Below are 10162 nucleotides of genomic sequence, written 5' to 3' on the forward strand. Positions count from 1 at the left end.
CCTGAACACTGCCCATTGCTCTTTTCCACACCTTCTCTCCAGTTCCACAGCCCCACCTCTGCCAGCCACTCTATTCCCCAACCCAGAGCCCAGGGAAATCCGCTGTACTGAAAGGGAATTAAGTTTTGATTGTAGAATAGTTCACAATCTTTTTCTTAAGATGTACCAGAATTGCAAATAAGATAGTAAGGAGGACTCAAAGAGAAACAGTTATTATAAAGCCCAAGAGCATTAGAATCAGTGCCTCTGAGTTCCACCAACAGTTTCTGTAACTGCCTTCCTATGCCCCGTCCCGGTGGCGGTGACTAGTTGGGGTGTTTGGAAGAACCAGAGTGGCGTAACTAGAACTTGAACCCGGATCTGTCAGAGTCCAAATTCTGCTCTCATCGCACTGGGCTCACTCTTGCTGGACTGGCTGTGGCCAACTTCCTGTCACCTCTGCTGCCCACAGCTAGCTTTCGTGAGGTCCTGGGTGTGTCTACACAGAATCCTAGCGGTGCCTTCGCCCAGGAGAGGTGATCTCAGGGTTTGGAGGAACTGACCAGTAGCTCTGACGAGTAGTGAGTCGAGCTGTGACCAGCCTTAGCTGTAGAATTTTGAATCCAGGCTCACCTTGGCCTACCAGTGGCCCTCCGGGTCTGCTCCGCTCCTACGTTTGTCTGGAGAACAATTTAAAGGGCCACTCCTACCGCTACCACCCACCATAGGTGATGACTCTTGGTATTTAAAAGTCCCAGAGATCAGCACCCACACAGGCACTGCCTCTGAGCACTGCTCCTCCTCGCCCACCACCCAGAGCTTTGGAAGTTTCTCTTCACCTTCCCAGACTAAGTAACAAATCCATTAACTACTGCCCTAGGGGTAGTATTTGCAAGTATCACTGTAAAGCAAGAAAGCCACAATACAGCAAACTGCTTCGACATCCATTTCCTTCTAAACAGCAGAGCAACCCCAGGGGCCCTGGGAGCATCTGGGGGAGCCGATCAAGCTCCACATGACTGGCTCGAGAGTAAACCCCATTGTCCTGTGCACCCAGCAGAGAAAAGGGGGGCCCTTCTTTGTAGCCCACGTCAGGCACATCACTCTTCTAATCATTATTCATGAAAATAGTCTCGGATTCTTTTTCAAGTTGTAAATGTTACATAATAAATTATTTTGGGAATAAGCAAAAAGAAACCTTAGTTTTATTCATCTGGAAATTGGCAAAATGAGTGCAGGAACACCCCCCAGGGAAATGTTCTCTGTGCAGGGGATTTTAACAGGTGTTAATATTTTCTTCCAGGGAACGGATTATATTAAGGTTTATATGAGCCTGGTGATGGCAGAGAGTTTGGGTCCCTGAGGTAGTTCATATTTTGAGGTAATGTTCTGTATGTAATAAAATGTGGATACTCTAACTTTCTGTTCTCAGGGTGTTCTGTGGGGAGAGGGAGGCCGCTATTGTCCACACGACACCTCGACCTGAAGACTGATTGCCTGATGAACTAATATACTCTAGGGATCTTTGATTTCACGGTGTGCTATGCTCTCCCTCTACTCTCTTCCCCACAAGTGTTGCTTCAAGTATTCCAAGTGGAAATTTAATTTTATTATTCAAATTAGATGTCACTATGTTAAAGTAACCGTTAGCTGCAATACCAGGTAAACACTAGTATCTCAATGGCTTAACACAATCCAAGTTTATTTCTTGCTAATAGATCATGTAAAGTTCAGTTGGTGATAATGGATAAGGTAGGCAGTGCTTCTCTTCTATGTAGTCCTTTAGGGATCCAGACTGATGTAGGCTCTCTGCCACCTTCAGCACTTGGCCTCCAAGGTTGCTATGGCATCAACATGCAGTTGGCAGACAAGGAAAGAGAGTATGCAGATCATACGGGAGTATTTTAGGGGCCTAACCTGGCATAAATTCCTTCCCTTCAATTCCTTGGCCCTAAGTCAGTCACATGGTCCCATCAAATGCTGGGGATCGAGGAAATGTAGTCCCTGGCTGGGCAGCCACTTCCCAACAACAGTTATATCTCCTTCCTATAGATTGAATGTCTGTGTCCCCCCAAAATTCACATGCTGAAACCTAATCCCCAACATGATAGTAGTTGGAGGTAGGGCCTCTGGGACGTGATCAGGTCATGAAGGTGGAGCCCTCATGAATGGGATTATAAAAGAGACCCCAGAGGGCTCCTCTGCCCCTTCCACCATGTGAGGACTTTTCCAAAAGGACATATCCTATGATCCAGAAAGCATGTTCTCATCAGACACTGAATCTGCCGGAGCCTTGATCTTGGACTTCCCAGCCTCCAGAACTGTGAGGAATAAATTTCTGTTTATAAGCCACCCAGTCTATGGTATTTTTGTTATAGCAGCCTGAATGGACTAAGACATTCATGAAAAAGGAGCACAAAACTTCGATGGACAGCTAGGAGACCAGAGAATGAGCCAATGCTATTGGGTCCCTCCAGTTGATTTGCCATCAAGTGAGTGTTACACACTATGTGTGGTGCTATCTAAATTCAAAGGATTTTTTTTTTAGCATACTTCATAATGACCTAAAGGAGCTTTCTTCTCCATCTCTCCCATTCCTTAAGTCCCACCCCTCCTAGTACTTGGCTGATTTTTAGCAGAAAATAATTTCTGTGTTGTTCCACTGCTATCCAGTTAGGCTGTACCTAGCACTAGACACTGTGCCCTCTACTAGACACATCAAAAAAATCATTTAAAGCCTCAAATAGCAAAGTGGGTTAATGGTTCACTGGAGAATCATAGAGGTCTCAGCTATTGACCAAATGGGTGAGTTCCCATACCTGCAGATCACAAAAACACTATCCCACTGACTGAATCCATCCGAGGAGAGCAGGTAATTGAAGGAGACTGCTCTGACCAAGAGACCTTGATTCCAGTCCCAGCCCTCCACCAACTAACGGTGACACGTCAGACAAGTCACTCAGCCTCTCTGGACTTAAGCGTCCCCATCTATAAAATGAGGACTTTGGATTAAGTGAACTCTAGGGTCACGTAAAACTACCCATTGTCCAGCTATGTTAGATGGTCCCTGTTCCAGGTGCTATTGCTATTGTCTTCCTATTTCCTCCTCATATATAACACGTATGTTTTATATATATATATTTATATATATATATCTATATATAGATATATATAGATAGATAGATAGATAGATAGATAATCAACTCAGATATATCTTTTTGAGAGGTTTCAAAGTTAGCCTTAAAGTTTTTGGCGCTATTTCTACATGAATGCAATGTGCTTTTCAGGATGCATGCATGTGAAATTCAACACAAACAACACATTTTGATGGTGGTTTCTTTTTTTCTAGAGATAATGTCATGATTTTTCTTTGAGTTAATGACGTGACTCCTTCCATCCAAGTTCTTCCAAGCAGTGATTTAGTGCAAATTTAATGTAGATGAAGCATGCCCCAAGGTACACTCACCTTGTTATTAGTTTTTGAAAGAAACAGATTGACCTCACTTTTGAGAAATTAGTTAAATCAAACCTTAAGACACATACATGGGATTACTACAAAAGCATCTGATGTAGCATAGTAGAATTTTATCATGTGTGTACCTAATGTCCTGGAATTCAACTAATTACAGGTGGAGGCAGGCAGTAGGAGATGGGAAATTGGAGGGACAATGAAAAGAAAGATGGGGGGGAGCAAAAGAATGAATAATCACAAAAATGCTAAGGGAGATGCAGGAAAGAACAAAGAGCAACATAAAGGGTAAACATGTAGGAAAGTCTAAATAAATATAAAACAATAATAGTAATGTCTCATGAGATTTAATATAGAGAGAGAATTTAAAATGCATTACAGCAACAGCATACATATTGAAAGCAGGTAAATGGAAAGTATTCTAACGTCCTTCCATTTCTGAGGAAGAGGTAAAAGCACCAATTTATATTAAACTTTGATAAGTCAAGGATGCATGTTTTAACCTCTAGGGTAACCACTAAAAGAATATTAAAAGAGTTCATTACTTCTAACTGAATGGTGGGGGGTGGGTGGAATCATAATAAAAAATAGTTGATGTAAAAGAAAGCAAGAAAGAAGAGAAAGACAACAAAGAACAGGTGGGACTAACAGAAAGTAAATAGTAAGATGATGAATTTAAACACACATTTATTTGTAGTGTTATTGTCAATAGAACAAATGCTCCAATTAAAAGAAAAAGATTTTCAGATGAAATAAAAAGAAACAAAGTCCAACTAAATGCTGTTTCAATAAAACATCTAAAATATAAGAAGGTAAAAAGGATTAAGGAAAAGCTATGTCATGCAACAAAAGGTAATTAGCTACACTGATATGAAACAGCAAATGCTTTTGTAAAACAAAAAGCAGTGTTAATAATAGAAAGGGATATTTCATAAAGAAGGAAATTTAACAGTAAAAATTCTAAATTTGCATGCACCTTATGAAGTACCCTATATGTAAAGCAAAACCTCACAGAAATAAAAGGAGAAATAGGCAAATTCACAATTATAATAGGAGATTTTTAACATACTTCTCTCAGAAAATACAATAAACAAATTTCACCTAAGTAATATATATATAGAACAGCAGAGCCAACAAATGAATACAGAGCATTTTTTTCAAGGGCACGTGGAAATACTTACAAAACTTGACTATATGCTGTGACATTAAAAAAGTTTCAAAAAACTTCAAAGAATGATAACATATAAAGTATTTCTCTGACAATAGTGAAACACAGGTGGAAATATTTTTAAAAAGACAACTGGAATATCTACCTATGCTTGGAAATTAAGAAACAGACCTGTAAATAATCCATGGATCAAAAAAAAAATCAGAAATCACAATAAAAAGTAGAAAATATTTCAAATTCAATGAAAAATACTACATATCAAAATTTGCAAGAACTCCCAGCTTCCGGTAATTAACATTATTTTTTCAGACTGACCCTTTTGCCAACAGCAATTCTAAACTGCTGACAAGATACAAAAAAACAAAAAACCACACACACACACACACACCCCCACACCCACACACACACAGCTCTTTGAAGGCAATAGCAAACAGCTGAACAGCTAAAAGCAGGCAGAAACTACAGGAGACATGACCCTTGAATGACAGGAATCAAACAGGGTAAGAACCACATTATCTGGCTTTTCCCCTGAAGGAATTCCCCCAGTTCACAACAAAAAGGGGACTGAGGTCAAGCAGAAAGCAGCTGTGTATTGGACTGTGGAGTAAGAGACTGGTTTTCAGGAATGACAGAGCAGCTGAAAATGAAAGGGGGTAGAAAAAGGAGAAATAATGGGAGAAGCCAACAAAGCCGGTACCAAGTGACCTCAAATATTTGGCTGACCTCTGAACTATGTACGTACAGAGTGAGACTCCAAAAACCCTGGTAGAAAGAAAGAGCCGGAAGGCTGAGAGAGCAGCAGAGATATAAACTGCTGCCTAGTGGGAGAGAGTTTGAGTTCAGGTCCTACCAAGTTAGAGGAGCTTGGTAAACACTTCAGACTTCCCACTGAAACCCCAAGAAGGCCACACCTTAACACTAAGGATCACACCCTCTTAGGATTAAGGAAGAAAACGAAATACATCCACTCTAACAAAGCCAAAAATCAAGCCTCCACAATGAAAACGAACTGCCATTAATTCAACTGCCACCTAGAACAAAACTCAGCACTTCAGTGGAAGACAACAGAATCCAGAGTCTTTTCAATGCATCACTTACAATGTCCAGTATAAAATATAAAAATTAATAGACACACAAAGAAGCAGGAATATGTGACTCACCGTCAGTAACAGTGTCGTGTTGAGCTATGCCGAAACCTGAGGCAAAAGGAAAAATCAGAAATAATGATCATGTTTATATTTAATATTTTGATATTTTATTTATCATGGATTTTTACAGTAATTTTGATTTTAAAAACATTAATTCATATAGTATTTATCTTGATTACTAAGTTTTTTGACATCCCTTTAAATTTTGCATTCAAGGTAAATATCTCACTCTCACCCCAGTCCTAGTCCTGAAGCCAACAAAGGATAGAAAACAGAATCATAAAAATACTCAACACGTTTCTTGAAAAGGCATTAAAAAGATGAAAGAAGGAACAAAGAAAAGACAGGACAAATAGAAAACAAATAGCAAGATAACAGACTGATAAACTTAAACCAAACCATATTAATAATCACATTATATGTAAGTTGTCTTAACATACAGTCTGACAATTTAGTCTGGCAGAGATTGTCAGTCCGCATAAAAAATTAGATCCAACTACATGCTGCCTACCAAAAAATGCACTATAAATATGAAGAAAGAAGTAGGTTAAATATAAAAGAATGGAAAATTACATATGTAGGGGAGGTAAAATTTCTCCTCAACCCTCTTAGGATTTCTGGCTAGGACTGACATAAAACAGATTAATAGGAGAAAAGCATACAAGTTTTATTTAGTAATTTTTCACATGTGCATGGGAGCTCCCACGAGAAAAATGAAGACCCAGAGAAGTGGCAGGGCCTAAGTGCGTATATACTAGGTTCAACAAATTGCGGCAATTGTGGAAAAGTAAACTGTTTGGGGAGACTAAAGAAAGATAAGAATTATTTTAACGAAGTCTATTTGTACAGATTTCTCTCTGCCTGGATTCCTCATCTCTGGTAATAAGAATGTTTGTTTCTCCTGGTATAAGGAGGGTATCTTTCACGTGGGAGTTTCATGCCTGCTTTCAGGAAGAAAAGGGAAGGTCAGAGCACCCTTCTTGCATGCACCTGCTGTTTTTTCAAGTGCCTTTAGCTCAAAATAATCAATATACCAAAGTGGCATGTTTTGGGGTGGCGTGTCCTGAACTCCTTCACGTGCCATGTTAACACTAATCAGAAGAAAGCTGTAGTAGCTATACTATTCTCAGACAAAGTAGATTTAGTGCAATAAATATTGCCAAAGATTAAAAGATAATTTCATAATGGTATGGGGTTAATACACTGAGAGAACATGACAATCATAAATGTTTATGCATCAAAATAATATGAGCTTCAAAATAATATGAAGCAAAAGATGACATAACTACAAGGAGAAACAGACAAATCCACAATTATGATTAGAGAGTTCAATACCACTCTCTCAATATTTGATATAATAACTTCACAGAAAACCATTAAGGATATAGAAAACTTGAATACTGCTATCAACCAACTTAATTGACATTTATAGATCCCTCAACCCAACAAAAGAAGAATCCATATTCTTTTCAAGTACATATGGAACATTCGCCAAGATAGAACATATCCTAGACCATCAATAAATGTAAAAGTATTCAAATCACACAAAGCATATTCTCTGACCAAATGGAATTGAAATAGAAACCAATAACAGAAAGATACATGGAAATCCTCCAAATGTCTGGAAATTAATAACACACTTCTAAATAACTCATGGGTCAAAACAATCAAAACAAAAGTTAGAAAGCATTTTGAACTAATTAAAAATGAAAAGACAACACATCAAAAGTTGTGGGTGCTGAGAAGCAGTACCTTGGGGGAAATTTATAGCAGTAAACTCCTTTGTTAGAAAAGACAAGAAGTCTCAAATCAATGGGTCAGTTTCTACCTCAAGAAACTATAAAAAAAAAAAGAGCAAATTAAAACCAAAGTAAACAGAAGAAAAGAAAGAGTAAATATCAGTGCAGAAATTGGTGAAATAAAAACCAGGCAACCAATGAAAACTGTTGAAACCAACAGCTGTTTCTTTGAGAAAAATCAGTAAAATCCTTGGTGTGACCTGAATCCCTCTAAATTTATTGAACAGAATAGAGTCCAGAAATATATCCACACATATATGTTCAATTGATTTGAGACTAATGTGTCAAAGTAATTCAGTGATGAAAAGATATTTTTTCAGCAAATGGTGTTAGAAAAACCGCACATCTATATGCAAAAAAAAAAAAAAAAAAAACTGAACCCTTCTCTCTCACCACCTACAAAAATCAACTCAAAGTGGATCACCAACCTAAACACAAATCTTAAAACTATAAAACTTCTGGAAGAAAACACAAGATAAAATCTTTGTGACCCTGGCTTAGGTGAAGACTTTTTATCAATAGACAGTACACAAAGAAGCACAAAGATTTCTGTTCTTCAAAAGTCAGCATAAAGAGAATGAAAAGACAAAGCCACAGATTGGCAAAAATAATAAAATAATAATGCAAAACAGATATCTGATAAAGAATTTGTACCTAAATACATAAAGGAACCATACAAATAAGAAGAAGAAAAACGATGCAATTTAAAAACGGGCAAATGATTTGAATGCTTTACTAGAGAAGAGATACAGATGGCATATAAGCACATGAAAAGAAGTTCAACATCATTAGTCCATTTTCCATTTTCCAGGAAAATGGAAATTAAAACCACAATGAGATGCCACTATATACCTACTTGAAAGGCTAAAGTTAGAAAAGGACAATATCCAGTGCTAAGGAGGCTACAGAGCAGCTAAAACTCTTAGTATTGCTAGAGGGAATGTAAAATCGTTCATGCACTTTAGAAAACAGTTCAGCAGTATAATATAAACTTAAACATACACTTACCATACAGCCCAGCCACCCCATTCCTAGGTGTTTACCTAAGTGAAATAAAAATTTATGTTGACACCAAAGCCTGGACATAATTACATATAGATAAACTGAATTACATCAAAATTGAAAACTTTTGTGCTACAAGTGATACCATTAAGAAAGTGAAAAGACAAACCACATAACGGGAGGACATTTTTGCAAATCTTATATCTAAAAAGGGACTTGTATGCATAATATATAACAAACACGACTCGATAATAAAAACACAATTAATTTTAAAACAGGCAAAGAATCTGCATAAACATTTCCCCAAGAAAATGGTCAAAAATCACATGAAAAGATGTTGAACATCATTAGTCTCAGTATCAAATCAAAATCATAATAAGCTATCACTTCACACCCACTAGGATGGCTAAATTATAATAGACAATAACAAGTGTTGGTGAAGATGTGGGGAAACTAGGACGTTGATGTTGCTGGCAGGAATGACAACTACTAGTAACAGAAGTGAGTACGTAAACAGCAGCATATTCATTTGATGGAATTTATTCAACCACTGAAATTCATGCTCAGGAAATGTTCGACACAGAGAAACATGGTGAGTGAAAATAGCAGGGTAAAGAGTGCGCAGCCAGAATGATCTCAACTGTGGGCTGCAGAGATGCCTGCAGAGGGGCTGTGTGCTGTAAATGGGGAGCTGGAAGGTCTGGGGCTTAAGGTGGGCTGGGAGGGGTGGGCGGTGAAGGGGGAGGTGGAGAGTGATACTCGCTTTGTCTGCAGGTGGTGGAGGCATTAATTCTTGGCCCCTGCCTTGCCCCAGGTGGCGCTCAAACTGCTGTACCCCAGCCAGTCCTCGAAATTCATCCCCTGCTGGGCTGTGCTCAAAGCTCGCAGGTGGCACCAGGGCACTAAGGGGTGGCTTGGGTGGGAATTTCATCCCTTCCATTATCTTCATCAGCTCCCCCCACCTTCAGCCACTACAAAAACACATACAATTTAAGAGACTAGCAAACACAGGTTCAAAACAAAGACCCTGATGTGCACCCCCATCCCCAAAATGGATTGAGAACCCTTATTAAGAAAGTCCAGCGTTGGTACTCTGGGGGTAACTGCGTCCTTCTGCAGGTTGCGTCCCCTCCCAAGGAACTCAGGGAAACCGGTCACAGAAGGGCAGCTCCCACCCAGAACTGCAGCTCAGCAAGAAAAGCCAGAGGGTGGGGAAGAGCCCAGCGGGGCGCCGGGAGACCTGCGTTCTGATCCTAACTCGGCCCCTCAGCAAGTTATTTCTTCTCTCTGGGCGTCAGTTTCCTCTTCTGTAAATGGAGACTTTCCTAGTACCTCGGTGGGGAGTGGCTTGAGCTAAGGCAGGTTGCAGGGCCGGACGCAGCAGGTGCCTCTGACGGCTGCCTGCGAAGTCCCCCACACTGCGGGCCTCGGTGCCCCCCTTGTTGACGGGAGGAATGTGGCCACCGCCCGGCAGGAGTCAAAGCGCAGGAGTCAGTGCTCGCTGGGCCCGGCCGCCGAGCGGAAGCAAACCGAACGACAGGCAGAGGCTTAAGCCAGGCAGGGGCGGGGCGGGCTTCCAGTCCCTCCCCGGGCTGTC

At 39.9% G+C, this 10162-nt stretch overlaps 1 long non-coding RNA gene across 4 annotated transcripts in view; it reads right to left on the reverse strand.

The window, feature by feature from the left end:
* The window catches only part of LOC133094096 (uncharacterized), a 111580-nt gene extending 101506 nt beyond the window's left edge, over positions 1-10074 (reverse strand). For all 4 annotated transcript variants that reach the window (XR_009701363.1, XR_009701360.1, XR_009701362.1 and 1 more), the window contains exons 1-3: positions 9898-10074; positions 8572-8606; positions 5777-5812 (exon numbers count right to left, since the gene is read on the reverse strand). This is a non-coding gene — a long non-coding RNA (uncharacterized LOC133094096). The remainder of the gene's footprint in view (positions 1-5776; positions 5813-8571; positions 8607-9897) is intronic.
* Between the last annotated feature and the right edge of the window lie 88 nt (positions 10075-10162).

This window comes from Eubalaena glacialis, chromosome 1, assembly GCF_028564815.1.
Source record: "Eubalaena glacialis isolate mEubGla1 chromosome 1, mEubGla1.1.hap2.+ XY, whole genome shotgun sequence".
Classification (NCBI taxonomy): Eukaryota; Metazoa; Chordata; class Mammalia; order Artiodactyla; family Balaenidae; genus Eubalaena; species Eubalaena glacialis.